The following is a 10,702-nucleotide window of genomic DNA, read 5'->3' as shown; positions in this document are numbered from 1 at the left end:
ACTTGATGTGTGTTGTTACCTGATTGCTGCGGCCGTCGTCTGTAGGGACCATCAGATTACTGACCGACACAACACACACATACTGTCACTGACACAAAAGTAAAACTACAGCTGGAACTTTCCACAGATGTGTTTACTAAGTGATTTTATCACACTAAAATCGTGTTAACACACATATTGTTTATGTCTCGTGTCTATACTTTTGAAACAGTGAGTATTTTAATGTTTATGGATTGACCCCATTGACTTCCATTGTAAGTGTCGCACTGGAACACACATTTGTGCTTTTTTTAAAGAAAAGGTGTGACAAGTCGAAATTCATTTCTGTGGTCATCAATATTATGACACAAATTGAGCTTAACTTGTACTGAACCCGGAATATTCCTTTAAGTGAACAAACTCAGTTTTGAGCTTCTGTTTGTTTGTTTGGTTCTTACTTCTCCATGATGAGAGTACGACGCCACACACACGTAGATATCTGCAGAAGATCAGACAAAAAAAATATTTTCTCCATGTGGGATTCTTCAAGTGTCTCTATATGACAGGAGGACTTGTTGATGTCAGACAAAAAGGAAAGTCGCTTCAGAGGCAGACATGCACTGATGAATCGTTCACAATAAGACCAGGAACATGTATTTAGAAAGTCATGTTGACTTTAAATGTGACCTCTGACCCTTAAATAAGCGTGATGTGAATCAAACAAACATCAACAACCACCATTGCACTGTTGAAACAAAACAAAAATTTCATCACACTAATAGAGGCCTGTGTAGCTCAGCGAGTAAAGACGCTGACTACCTCCTCTGGAGTCGCGAGTTCAAATACAGGGCGTGCTGAGTGACTCCAGACTGGTCTCCTAAGCAACCAAATTGGCCCGGTTGCTAGGGAGGGTAGAGTCACATGGGGTAACCTCCTTGTGGTCACTATAATGTTGTTCTCGCTCTCAGTGGGGCACGTGGTGAGTTGTGCATGGTGAGTTGCGCGGAGAATAGCGTGGAGCCTCCACACGTGCTATGTCTCCGTGGTAACACGCTCAAAAAGCCACGTGATAAGATGCGCGGGTTGACGGTCTCAGACGTGGAGGCAACTGAGTTTCATTCTCCACCACCTGGATTGAAGCGAGTCACTACGCCACCACGAGGACTTAGAGTGCATTGGGAATTGGGCATTCCAAATTGGGGACAAAAATGGGGAGAACCCCCCCCCCCCCCCCAAAAAAACAGTGCGATAGGGGCTGATGTTTTTGTTTTGTTTAACAGAGCGATAGGGGCTGATGTTTTTGTTTTATGTAACAGTGTGATAGGGGCTGATGTTTTTGTTTTGTGTAACAGGGCGATAGGGGCTGATGTTTTTGTTTTGTTTAATAGTGCTGTAGGGGCTGATGTTTTTGTTTTGTGTAACAGTGTGATAGGGGCTGATGTTTTTGTTTTGTGTAACAGTGTGATAGGGGCTGATGTTTTTGTTTTGTGTAACAGGGTGATAGGGGCTGATGTTTTTGTTTTGTTTAATAGTGCTGTAGGGGCTGATGTTTTTGTTTTGTGTAACAGTGTGATAGGGGCTGATGTTTTTGTTTTGTGTAACAGTGCGATAGGGGCTGATGTTTTTGTTTTGTGTAACAGTGCGATAGGGGCTGATGTTTTTGTTTTGTTTGAACAGTGCGATAGGGGCTGATGTTTTCGTTTTGTGTAACAGTGCGATAGGGGCTGATGTTTTTGTTTTCTTTGAACAGTGCGATAGGGGCTGATGTTTTTGTTTTCTTTGAACAGTGCGATAGGGGCTGATGTTTTCGTTTTGTGTAACAGTGCGATAGGGGCTGATGTTTTTGTTTTGTTTAACAGTGCGATAGGGGCTGATGTTTTTGTTTTCTTTGAACAGTGCGATAGGGGCTGATGTTTTCGTTTTGTGTAACAGTGCGATAGGGGCTGATGTTTTTGTTTTGTGTAACAGTGTGATAGGGGCTGATGTTTTTGTTTTGTTTGAACAGTGCGATAGGGGCTGATGTTTTTGTTTTGTTTAACAGTGCTGATAGGGGCTGATGTTTTTGTTTTGTTTGAACAGTGCGATAGGGGCTGATGTTTTTGTTTTGTTTTGTTTAACAGTGCTGATAGGGGCTGATGTTTTTTTTTGTTTAACAGTGCAATAGGGGCTGATGTTTTTGTTTTGTTTTGTTTAACAGTGCGATAGGGGCTGATGTTTTTGTTTTGTTTAACAGTGCGATAGGGGCTGATGTTTTCGTTTTGTGTAACAGTGCGATAGGGGCTGATGTTTTTGTTTTCTTTGAACAGTGCGATAGGGGCTGATGTTTTCGTTTTGTGTAACAGTGCGATAGGGGCTGATGTTTTTGTTTTGTGTAACTGCGATAGGGGCTGATGTTTTTGTTTTCTTTGAACAGTGCGATAGGGGCTGATGTTTTCGTTTTGTATAACAGTGTGATAGGGGCTGATATTTTTGTTTTGTGTAACAGTGTGATAGGGGCTGATGTTTTCGTTTTGTGTAACAGTGCGATAGGGGCTGATGTTTTTGTTTTGTGTAACAGTGTGATAGGGGCTGATGTTTTTGTTTTCTTTGAACAGTGCGATAGGGGCTGATGTTTTCGTTTTGTATAACAGTGTGATAGGGGCTGATATTTTTGTTTTGTGTAACAGTGTGATAGGGGCTGATGTTTTCGTTTTGTGTAACAGTGCGATAGGGGCTGATGTTTTTGTTTTGTTTAATAGTGCTGTAGGGGCTGATGTTTTTGTTTTCTTTGAACAGTGCGATAGGGGCTGATGTTTTTGTTTTGTTTTGTTTAACAGTGTGATGGGGCTGATGTTTTTGTTTTGTTTAACAGTGCGATAGGGGCTGATGTTTTTGTTTTGTTTAACAGTGCGATAGGGGCTGATGTTTTTGTTTTGTTTAACAGTGTTATATGGGCTGATGTTTTGTTTTGTTTAACAGTGCGATAGGGGCTGATGTTTTGTTTTCTTTGAACAGTGCGATAGGGGCTGATGTTTTTGTTTTGTTTAACAGTGTGATGGGGCTGATGTTTTTGTTTTGTTTAACAGTGCGATAGGGGCTGATGTTTTTGTTTTGTTTAACAGTGTTATATGGGCTGATGTTTTGTTTTGTTTGAACAGTGCGATAGGGGCTGATGTTTTTGTTTTGTTTTGTTTAACAGTGTGATGGGGCTGATGTTTTTGTTTTGTTTAACAGTGCGATAGGGGCTGATGTTTTTGTTTTGTTTTGTTTAACAGTGCGATAGGGGCTGATGTTTTTGTTTTGTTTAACAGTGCGATAGGGGCTGATGTTTTTGTTTTGTTTAACAGTGCGATAGGGGCTGATGTTTTTGTTTTGTTTAACAGTGCGATAGGGGCTGATGTTTTTGTTTTGTTTAACAGTGCGATAGGGGCTGATGTTTTTGTTTTGTTTAACAGTGCGATAGGGGCTGATGTTTTTGTTTTGTTTTGTTTAACAGTGCGATAGGGGCTGATGTTTTTGTTTTGTTTAACAGTGCGATAGGGGCTGATGTTTTTGTTTTGTTTTGTTTAACAGTTCGATAGGGGCTGATGTTTTTGTTTTGTGTTAACAGTGCGATAGGGGCTGATGTTTTTGTTTTGTTTTGTTTAACAGTGCGATAGGGGCTGATGTTTTTGTTTTGTTTAACAGTGCGATAGGGGCTGATGTTTTTGTTTTGTTGTAACAGTGCGATAGGGGCTGATGTTTTTGTTTTGTGTAACAGTGCGATAGGGGCTGATGTTTTTGTTTTGTTTAACAGTGCGATAGGGGCTGATGTTTTTGTTTTGTTTGTAACAGTGCGATAGGGGCTGATGTTTTTGTTTTGTGTAACAGTGTGATAGGGGCTGATGTTTTTGTTTTGTGTAACAGTGCGATAGGGGCTGATGTTTTTGTTTTGTTTAACAGTGCGATAGGGGCTGATGTTTTTGTTTTGTTTGAACAGTGCGATAGGGGCTGATGTTTTTGTTTTGTGTAACAGTGTGATAGGGGCTGATATTTTTGTTTTGTGTAACAGTGTGATAGGGGCTGATGTTTTCGTTTTGTGTAACAGTGCGATAGGGGCTGATGTTTTTGTTTTGTTTAATAGTGCTGTAGGGGCTGATGTTTTTGTTTTCTTTGAACAGTGCGATAGGGGCTGATGTTTTTGTTTTGTTTTGTTTAACAGTGTGATGGGGCTGATGTTTTTGTTTTGTTTTGTTTAACAGTGCGATAGGGGCTGATGTTTTTGTTTTGTTTAACAGTGCGATAGGGGCTGATGTTTTTGTTTTCTTTGAACAGTGCGATAGGGGCTGATGTTTTCGTTTTGTTTAACAGTGCGATAGGGGCTGATGTTTTTGTTTTTTGTTTAACAGTGTGATAGGGGCTGATGTTTTTGTTTTGTTTAACAGTGCGATAGGGGCTGATGTTTTTGTTTTGTTTAACAGTGTGATAGGGGCTGATGTTTTTGTTTTGTTTAACAGTGTGATAGGGGCTTATGTTTTTGTTTTGTTTAACAGTGCGATAGGTGCTGATGTTTTTGTTTTGTTTAACAGTGCGATAGGGGCTGATGTTTTTGTTTTTGTTTAACAGTGCGATAGGGGCTGATGTTTTTGTTTTGTTTAACAGTGTTATATGGGCTGATGTTTTTGTTTTGTTTAACAGTGCGATAGGGGCTGATGTTTTTGTTTTGTTTAACAGTGCGATAGGGGCTGATGTTTTTGTTTTGTTTAACAGTGCGATAGGGGCTGATGTTTTTGTTTTGTTTTGTTTAACAGTTCGATAGGGGCTGATGTTTTTGTTTTGTTTAACAGTGCGATAGGGGCTGATGTTTTTGTTTTGTTTAACAGTGTTATATGGGCTGATGTTTTGTTTTGTTTAACAGTGCGATAGGGGCTGATGTTTTTGTTTTGTTTAACAGTGCAATAGGGGCTGATGTTTTTGTTTTGTTTAACAGTGCGATAGGGGCTGATGTTTTTGTTTTGTTTTGTTTAACAGTTCGATAGGGGCTGATGTTTTTGTTTTGTTTAACAGTGCGATAGGGGCTGATGTTTTTGTTTTGTTTTGTTTAACAGTTCGATAGGGGCTGGTGTTTTTGTTTTGTTTAACAGTGCGATAGGGGCTGATGTTTTTGTTTTGTTTAACAGTGCGATAGGGGCTGATGTTTTTGTTTTGTTTTGTTTAACAGTTCGATAGGGGCTGATGTTTTTGTTTTGTTTAACAGTGTGATAGGGGCTGATGTTTTTGTTTTGTGTAACAGTGTGATAGGGGCTGATGTTTTTGTTTTCTTTGAACAGTGCGATAGGGGCTGATGTTTTCGTTTTGTGTAACAGTGCGATAGGGGCTGATGTTTTTGTTTTGTGTAACAGTGCGATAGGGGCTGATGTTTTTGTTTTCTTTGAACAGTGCGATAGGGGCTGATGTTTTCGTTTTGTATAACAGTGTGATAGGGGCTGATATTTTTGTTTTGTGTAACAGTGTGATAGGGGCTGATGTTTTCGTTTTGTGTAACAGTGCGATAGGGGCTGATGTTTTTGTTTTGTTTAACAGTGCGATAGGGGCTGATGTTTTTGTTTTGTTTAACAGTGCGATAGGGGCTGATGTTTTTGTTTTGTTTTGTTTAACAGTGTGATAGGGGCTGATGTTTTTGTTTTGTTTTGTTTAACAGTGCGATAGGGGCTGATGTTTTTGTTTTGTTTAACAGTGCGATAGGGGCTGATGTTTTTGTTTTGTTTAACAGTGTGATAGGGGCTGATGTTTTTTTTTTTGTTTAACAGTGTGATAGGGGCTGATGTTTTTGTTTTGTTTAACAGTGCGATAGGGGCTGATGTTTTTGTTTTGTTTAACAGTGCGATAGGGGCTGATGTTTTTGTTTTGTTTTGTTTAACAGTGCGATAGGGGCTGATGTTTTTGTTTTGTTTAACAGTGTTATATGGGCTGATGTTTTGTTTTGTTTAACAGTGCGATAGGGGCTGATGTTTTGTTTTCTTTGAACAGTGCGATAGGGGCTGATGTTTTTGTTTTGTTTTGTTTAACAGTGTGATGGGGCTGATGTTTTTGTTTTGTTTAACAGTGCGATAGGGGCTGATGTTTTTGTTTTGTGTAACAGTGCGATAGGGGCTGATGTTTTTGTTTTGTTTAACAGTGCGATAGGGGCTGATGTTTTTGTTTTGTTTAACAGTGCGATAGGGGCTGATGTTTTTGTTTTGTTTAACAGTGCGATAGGGGCTGATGTTTTTGTTTTGTTTTGTTTAACAGTGCGATAGGGGCTGATGTTTTTGTTTTGTTTTGTTTAACAGTGCGATAGGGGCTGATGTTTTTGTTTTGTTTTGTTAACAGTGTGATAGGGGCTGATGTTTTTGTTTTGTTTTTTAACAGTGCGATAGGGGCTGATGTTTTTGTTTTGTTTAACAGTGTGATAGGGGCTGATGTTTTTGTTTTGTTTAACAGTGCGATAGGGGCTGATGTTTTTGTTTTGTTTAACAGTGCGATAGGGGCTGATGTTTTTGTTTTGTTTAACAGTGTGATAGGGGCTGATGTTTTTGTTTTTTTGTTTAACAGTGCGATAGGGGCTGATGTTTTTGTTTTGTTTAACAGTGCGATAGGGGCTGATGTTTTTGTTTTGTTTAACAGTGTGATAGGGGCTGATGTTTTTGTTTTGTTTAACAGTGCGATAGGGGCTGATGTTTTTGTTTTGTTTTGTTTAACAGTGTGATAGGGGCTGATGTTTTGTTTTGTTTAACAGTGCGATAGGGGCTGATGTTTTTGTTTTGTTTAACAGTGCGATAGGGGCTGATGTTTTTGTTTTGTTTAACAGTGCGATAGGGGCTGATGTTTTTGTTTTGTTTTGTTTAACAGTGCGATAGGGGCTGATGTTTTTGTTTTGTTTAACAGTGCGATAGGGGCTGATGTTTTTGTTTTGTTTAACAGTGTGATAGGGGCTGATGTTTTTGTTTTCTTTGAACAGTGCGATAGGGGCTGATGTTTTTGTTTTGTTTAACAGTGCGATAGGGGCTGATGTTTTTGTTTTGTTTAACAGTGCGATAGGGGCTGATGTTTTTGTTTTGTTTTGTTTAACAGTGCGATAGGGGCTGATGTTTTTGTTTTGTTTAACAGTGCGATAGGGGCTGATGTTTTTGTTTTGTTTTGTTTAACAGTTCGATAGGGGCTGATGTTTTTGTTTTGTTTAACAGTGCGATAGGGGCTGATGTTTTTGTTTTGTTTAACAGTGCGATAGGGGCTGATGTTTTTGTTTTGTTTTGTTTAACAGTTCGATAGGGGCTGATGTTTTTGTTTTGTTTAACAGTGTGATAGGGGCTGATGTTTTTGTTTTGTGTAACAGTGTGATAGGGGCTGATGTTTTTGTTTTCTTTGAACAGTGCGATAGGGGCTGATGTTTTCGTTTTGTGTAACAGTGCGATAGGGGCTGATGTTTTTGTTTTGTGTAACAGTGCGATAGGGGCTGATGTTTTTGTTTTGTTTGAACAGTGCGATAGGGGCTGATGTTTTCGTTTTGTGTAACAGTGTGATAGGGGCTGATGTTTTCGTTTTGTGTAACAGTGCGATAGGGGCTGATGTTTTTGTTTTGTTTAATAGTGCTGTAGGGGCTGATGTTTTTGTTTTCTTTGAACAGTGCGATAGGGGCTGATGTTTTTGTTTTGTTTTGTTTAACAGTGTGATGGGGCTGATGTTTTTGTTTTGTTTTGTTTAACAGTGCGATAGGGGCTGATGTTTTTGTTTTGTTTTGTTTAACAGTGCGATAGGGGCTGATGTTTTTGTTTTGTTTAACAGTGCGATAGGGGCTTATGTTTTTGTTTTGTTTAACTGTGATAGGGGCTGATGTTTTTTTTTTGTTTAACAGTGTGATAGGGGCTGATGTTTTTGTTTTGTTTAACAGTGCGATAGGGGCTGATGTTTTTGTTTTGTTTAACTGTGATAGGGGCTGATGTTTTTTTTTTTTTGTTTAACAGTGTGATAGGGGCTGATGTTTTTGTTTTGTTTAACAGTGCGATAGGGGCTTATGTTTTTGTTTTGTTTAACTGTGATAGGGGCTGATGTTTTTTTTTTTTTTTAACAGTGCGATAGGGGCTGATGTTTTTGTTTTGTTTAACAGTGTTATATGGGCTGATGTTTTGTTTTGTTTAACAGTGCGATAGGGGCTGATGTTTTTTTTTGTTTAACAGTGCAATAGGGGCTGATGTTTTTGTTTTGTTTAACAGTGCGATAGGGGCTGATGTTTTTGTTTTGTTTTGTTTAACAGTTCGATAGGGGCTGATGTTTTTGTTTTGTTTAACAGTGCGATAGGGGCTGATGTTTTTGTTTTGTTTAACAGTGTTATATGGGCTGATGTTTTGTTTTGTTTAACAGTGCGATAGGGGCTGATGTTTTTTTTTGTTTAACAGTGCGATAGGGGCTGATGTTTTTTTTTGTTTAACAGTGCAATAGGGGCTGATGTTTTTTTTGTTGAACAGTGCAATAGGGGCTGATGTTTTTGTTTTGTTTTGTTTAACAGTGCGATAGGGGCTGATGTTTTTGTTTTGTTTTGTTTAACAGTTCGATAGGGGCTGATGTTTTTTTTTTGTTTAACAGTGCGATAGGGGCTGATGTTTTTGTTTTGTTTTGTTTAACAGTTCGATAGGGGCTGATGTTTTTGTTTTGTTTAACAGTGCGATAGGGGCTGATGTTTTTGTTTTGTTTAACAGTGCGATAGGGGCTGATGTTTTTGTTTTGTTTTGTTTAACAGTTCGATAGGGGCTGATGTTTTTGTTTTGTTTAACAGTGTGATAGGGGCTGATGTTTTTGTTTTGTGTAACAGTGTGATAGGGGCTGATGTTTTTGTTTTCTTTGAACAGTGCGATAGGGGCTGATGTTTTCGTTTTGTGTAACAGTGCGATAGGGGCTGATGTTTTTGTTTTGTGTAACAGTGCGATAGGGGCTGATGTTTTTGTTTTGTTTTGTTTAACAGTTCGATAGGGGCTGATGTTTTTGTTTTGTTTAACAGTGCGATAGGGGCTGATGTTTTTGTTTTGTTTTGTTTAACAGTTCGATAGGGGCTGATGTTTTTGTTTTGTTTAACAGTGCGATAGGGGCTGATGTTTTTGTTTTGTTTTGTTTAACAGTTCGATAGGGGCTGATGTTTTTGTTTTGTTTAACAGTGCGATAGGGGCTGATGTTTTTGTTTTGTTTAACAGTGCGATAGGGGCTGATGTTTTTGTTTTGTTTTGTTTAACAGTTCGATAGGGGCTGATGTTTTTGTTTTGTTTAACAGTGTGATAGGGGCTGATGTTTTTGTTTTGTGTAACAGTGTGATAGGGGCTGATGTTTTTGTTTTCTTTGAACAGTGCGATAGGGGCTGATGTTTTTGTTTTGTTTAACAGTGCGATAGGGGCTGATGTTTTTGTTTTGTTTAACAGTGCGATAGGGGCTGATGTTTTTGTTTTGTTTTGTTTAACAGTTCGATAGGGGCTGATGTTTTTGTTTTGTTTAACAGTGCGATAGGGGCTGATGTTTTTGTTTTGTTTTGTTTAACAGTTCGATAGGGGCTGATGTTTTTGTTTTGTTTAACAGTGTGATAGGGGCTGATGTTTTTGTTTTGTTTAACAGTGCGATAGGGGCTTATGTTTTTGTTTTGTTTAACTGTGATAGGGGCTGATGTTTTTTTTTTTTTGTTTAACAGTGTGATAGGGGCTGATGTTTTTGTTTTGTTTAACAGTGCGATAGGGGCTTATGTTTTTGTTTTGTTTAACTGTGATAGGGGCTGATGTTTTTTTTTTTTTTTAACAGTGCGATAGGGGCTGATGTTTTTGTTTTGTTTAACAGTGTTATATGGGTTGATGTTTTGTTTTGTTTAACAGTGCGATAGGGGCTGATGTTTTTTTTTGTTTAACAGTGCAATAGGGGCTGATGTTTTTGTTTTGTTTAACAGTGCGATAGGGGCTGATGTTTTTGTTTTGTTTTGTTTAACAGTTCGATAGGGGCTGATGTTTTTGTTTTGTTTAACAGTGCGATAGGGGCTGATGTTTTTGTTTTGTTTAACAGTGTTATATGGGCTGATGTTTTGTTTTGTTTAACAGTGCGATAGGGGCTGATGTTTTTTTTTGTTTAACAGTGCGATAGGGGCTGATGTTTTTTTTTGTTTAACAGTGCAATAGGGGCTGATGTTTTTTTTGTTTAACAGTGCAATAGGGGCTGATGTTTTTGTTTTGTTTTGTTTAACAGTGCGATAGGGGCTGATGTTTTTGTTTTGTTTAACAGTGCGATAGGGGCTGATGTTTTTGTTTTGTGTAACAGTGTGATAGGGGCTGATGTTTTTGTTTTGTTTAACAGTGTGATAGGGGCTGATGTTTTTGTTTTGTTTAACAGTGTGATAGGGGCTTATGTTTTTGTTTTGTTTAACAGTGCGATAGGTGCTGATGTTTTTGTTTTGTTTTGTTTAACAGTGCGATAGGGGCTGATGTTTTTGTTTTGTTTAACAGTGTGATAGGGGCTGATGTTTTTGTTTTGTTTAACAGTGTGATGGGGCTGATGTTTTTGTTTTGTTTTGTTTAACAGTGCGATAGGGGCTGATGTTTTGTTTTGTTTAACAGTGCGATAGGGGCTGATGTTTTTTTTTGTTTAACAGTGCAATAGGGGCTGATGTTTTTTTTTGTTTAACTGCAATAGGGGCTGATGTTTTTGTTTTGTTTTGTTTAACAGTGCGATAGGGGCTGATGTTTTTGTTTTGTTTAACAGT

Source organism: Myxocyprinus asiaticus, chromosome 49, assembly GCF_019703515.2.
Source record: "Myxocyprinus asiaticus isolate MX2 ecotype Aquarium Trade chromosome 49, UBuf_Myxa_2, whole genome shotgun sequence".
Lineage (NCBI taxonomy): Eukaryota > Metazoa > Chordata > Actinopteri > Cypriniformes > Catostomidae > Myxocyprinus > Myxocyprinus asiaticus.
Note: the sequence above shows the minus strand (reverse complement) of the source record.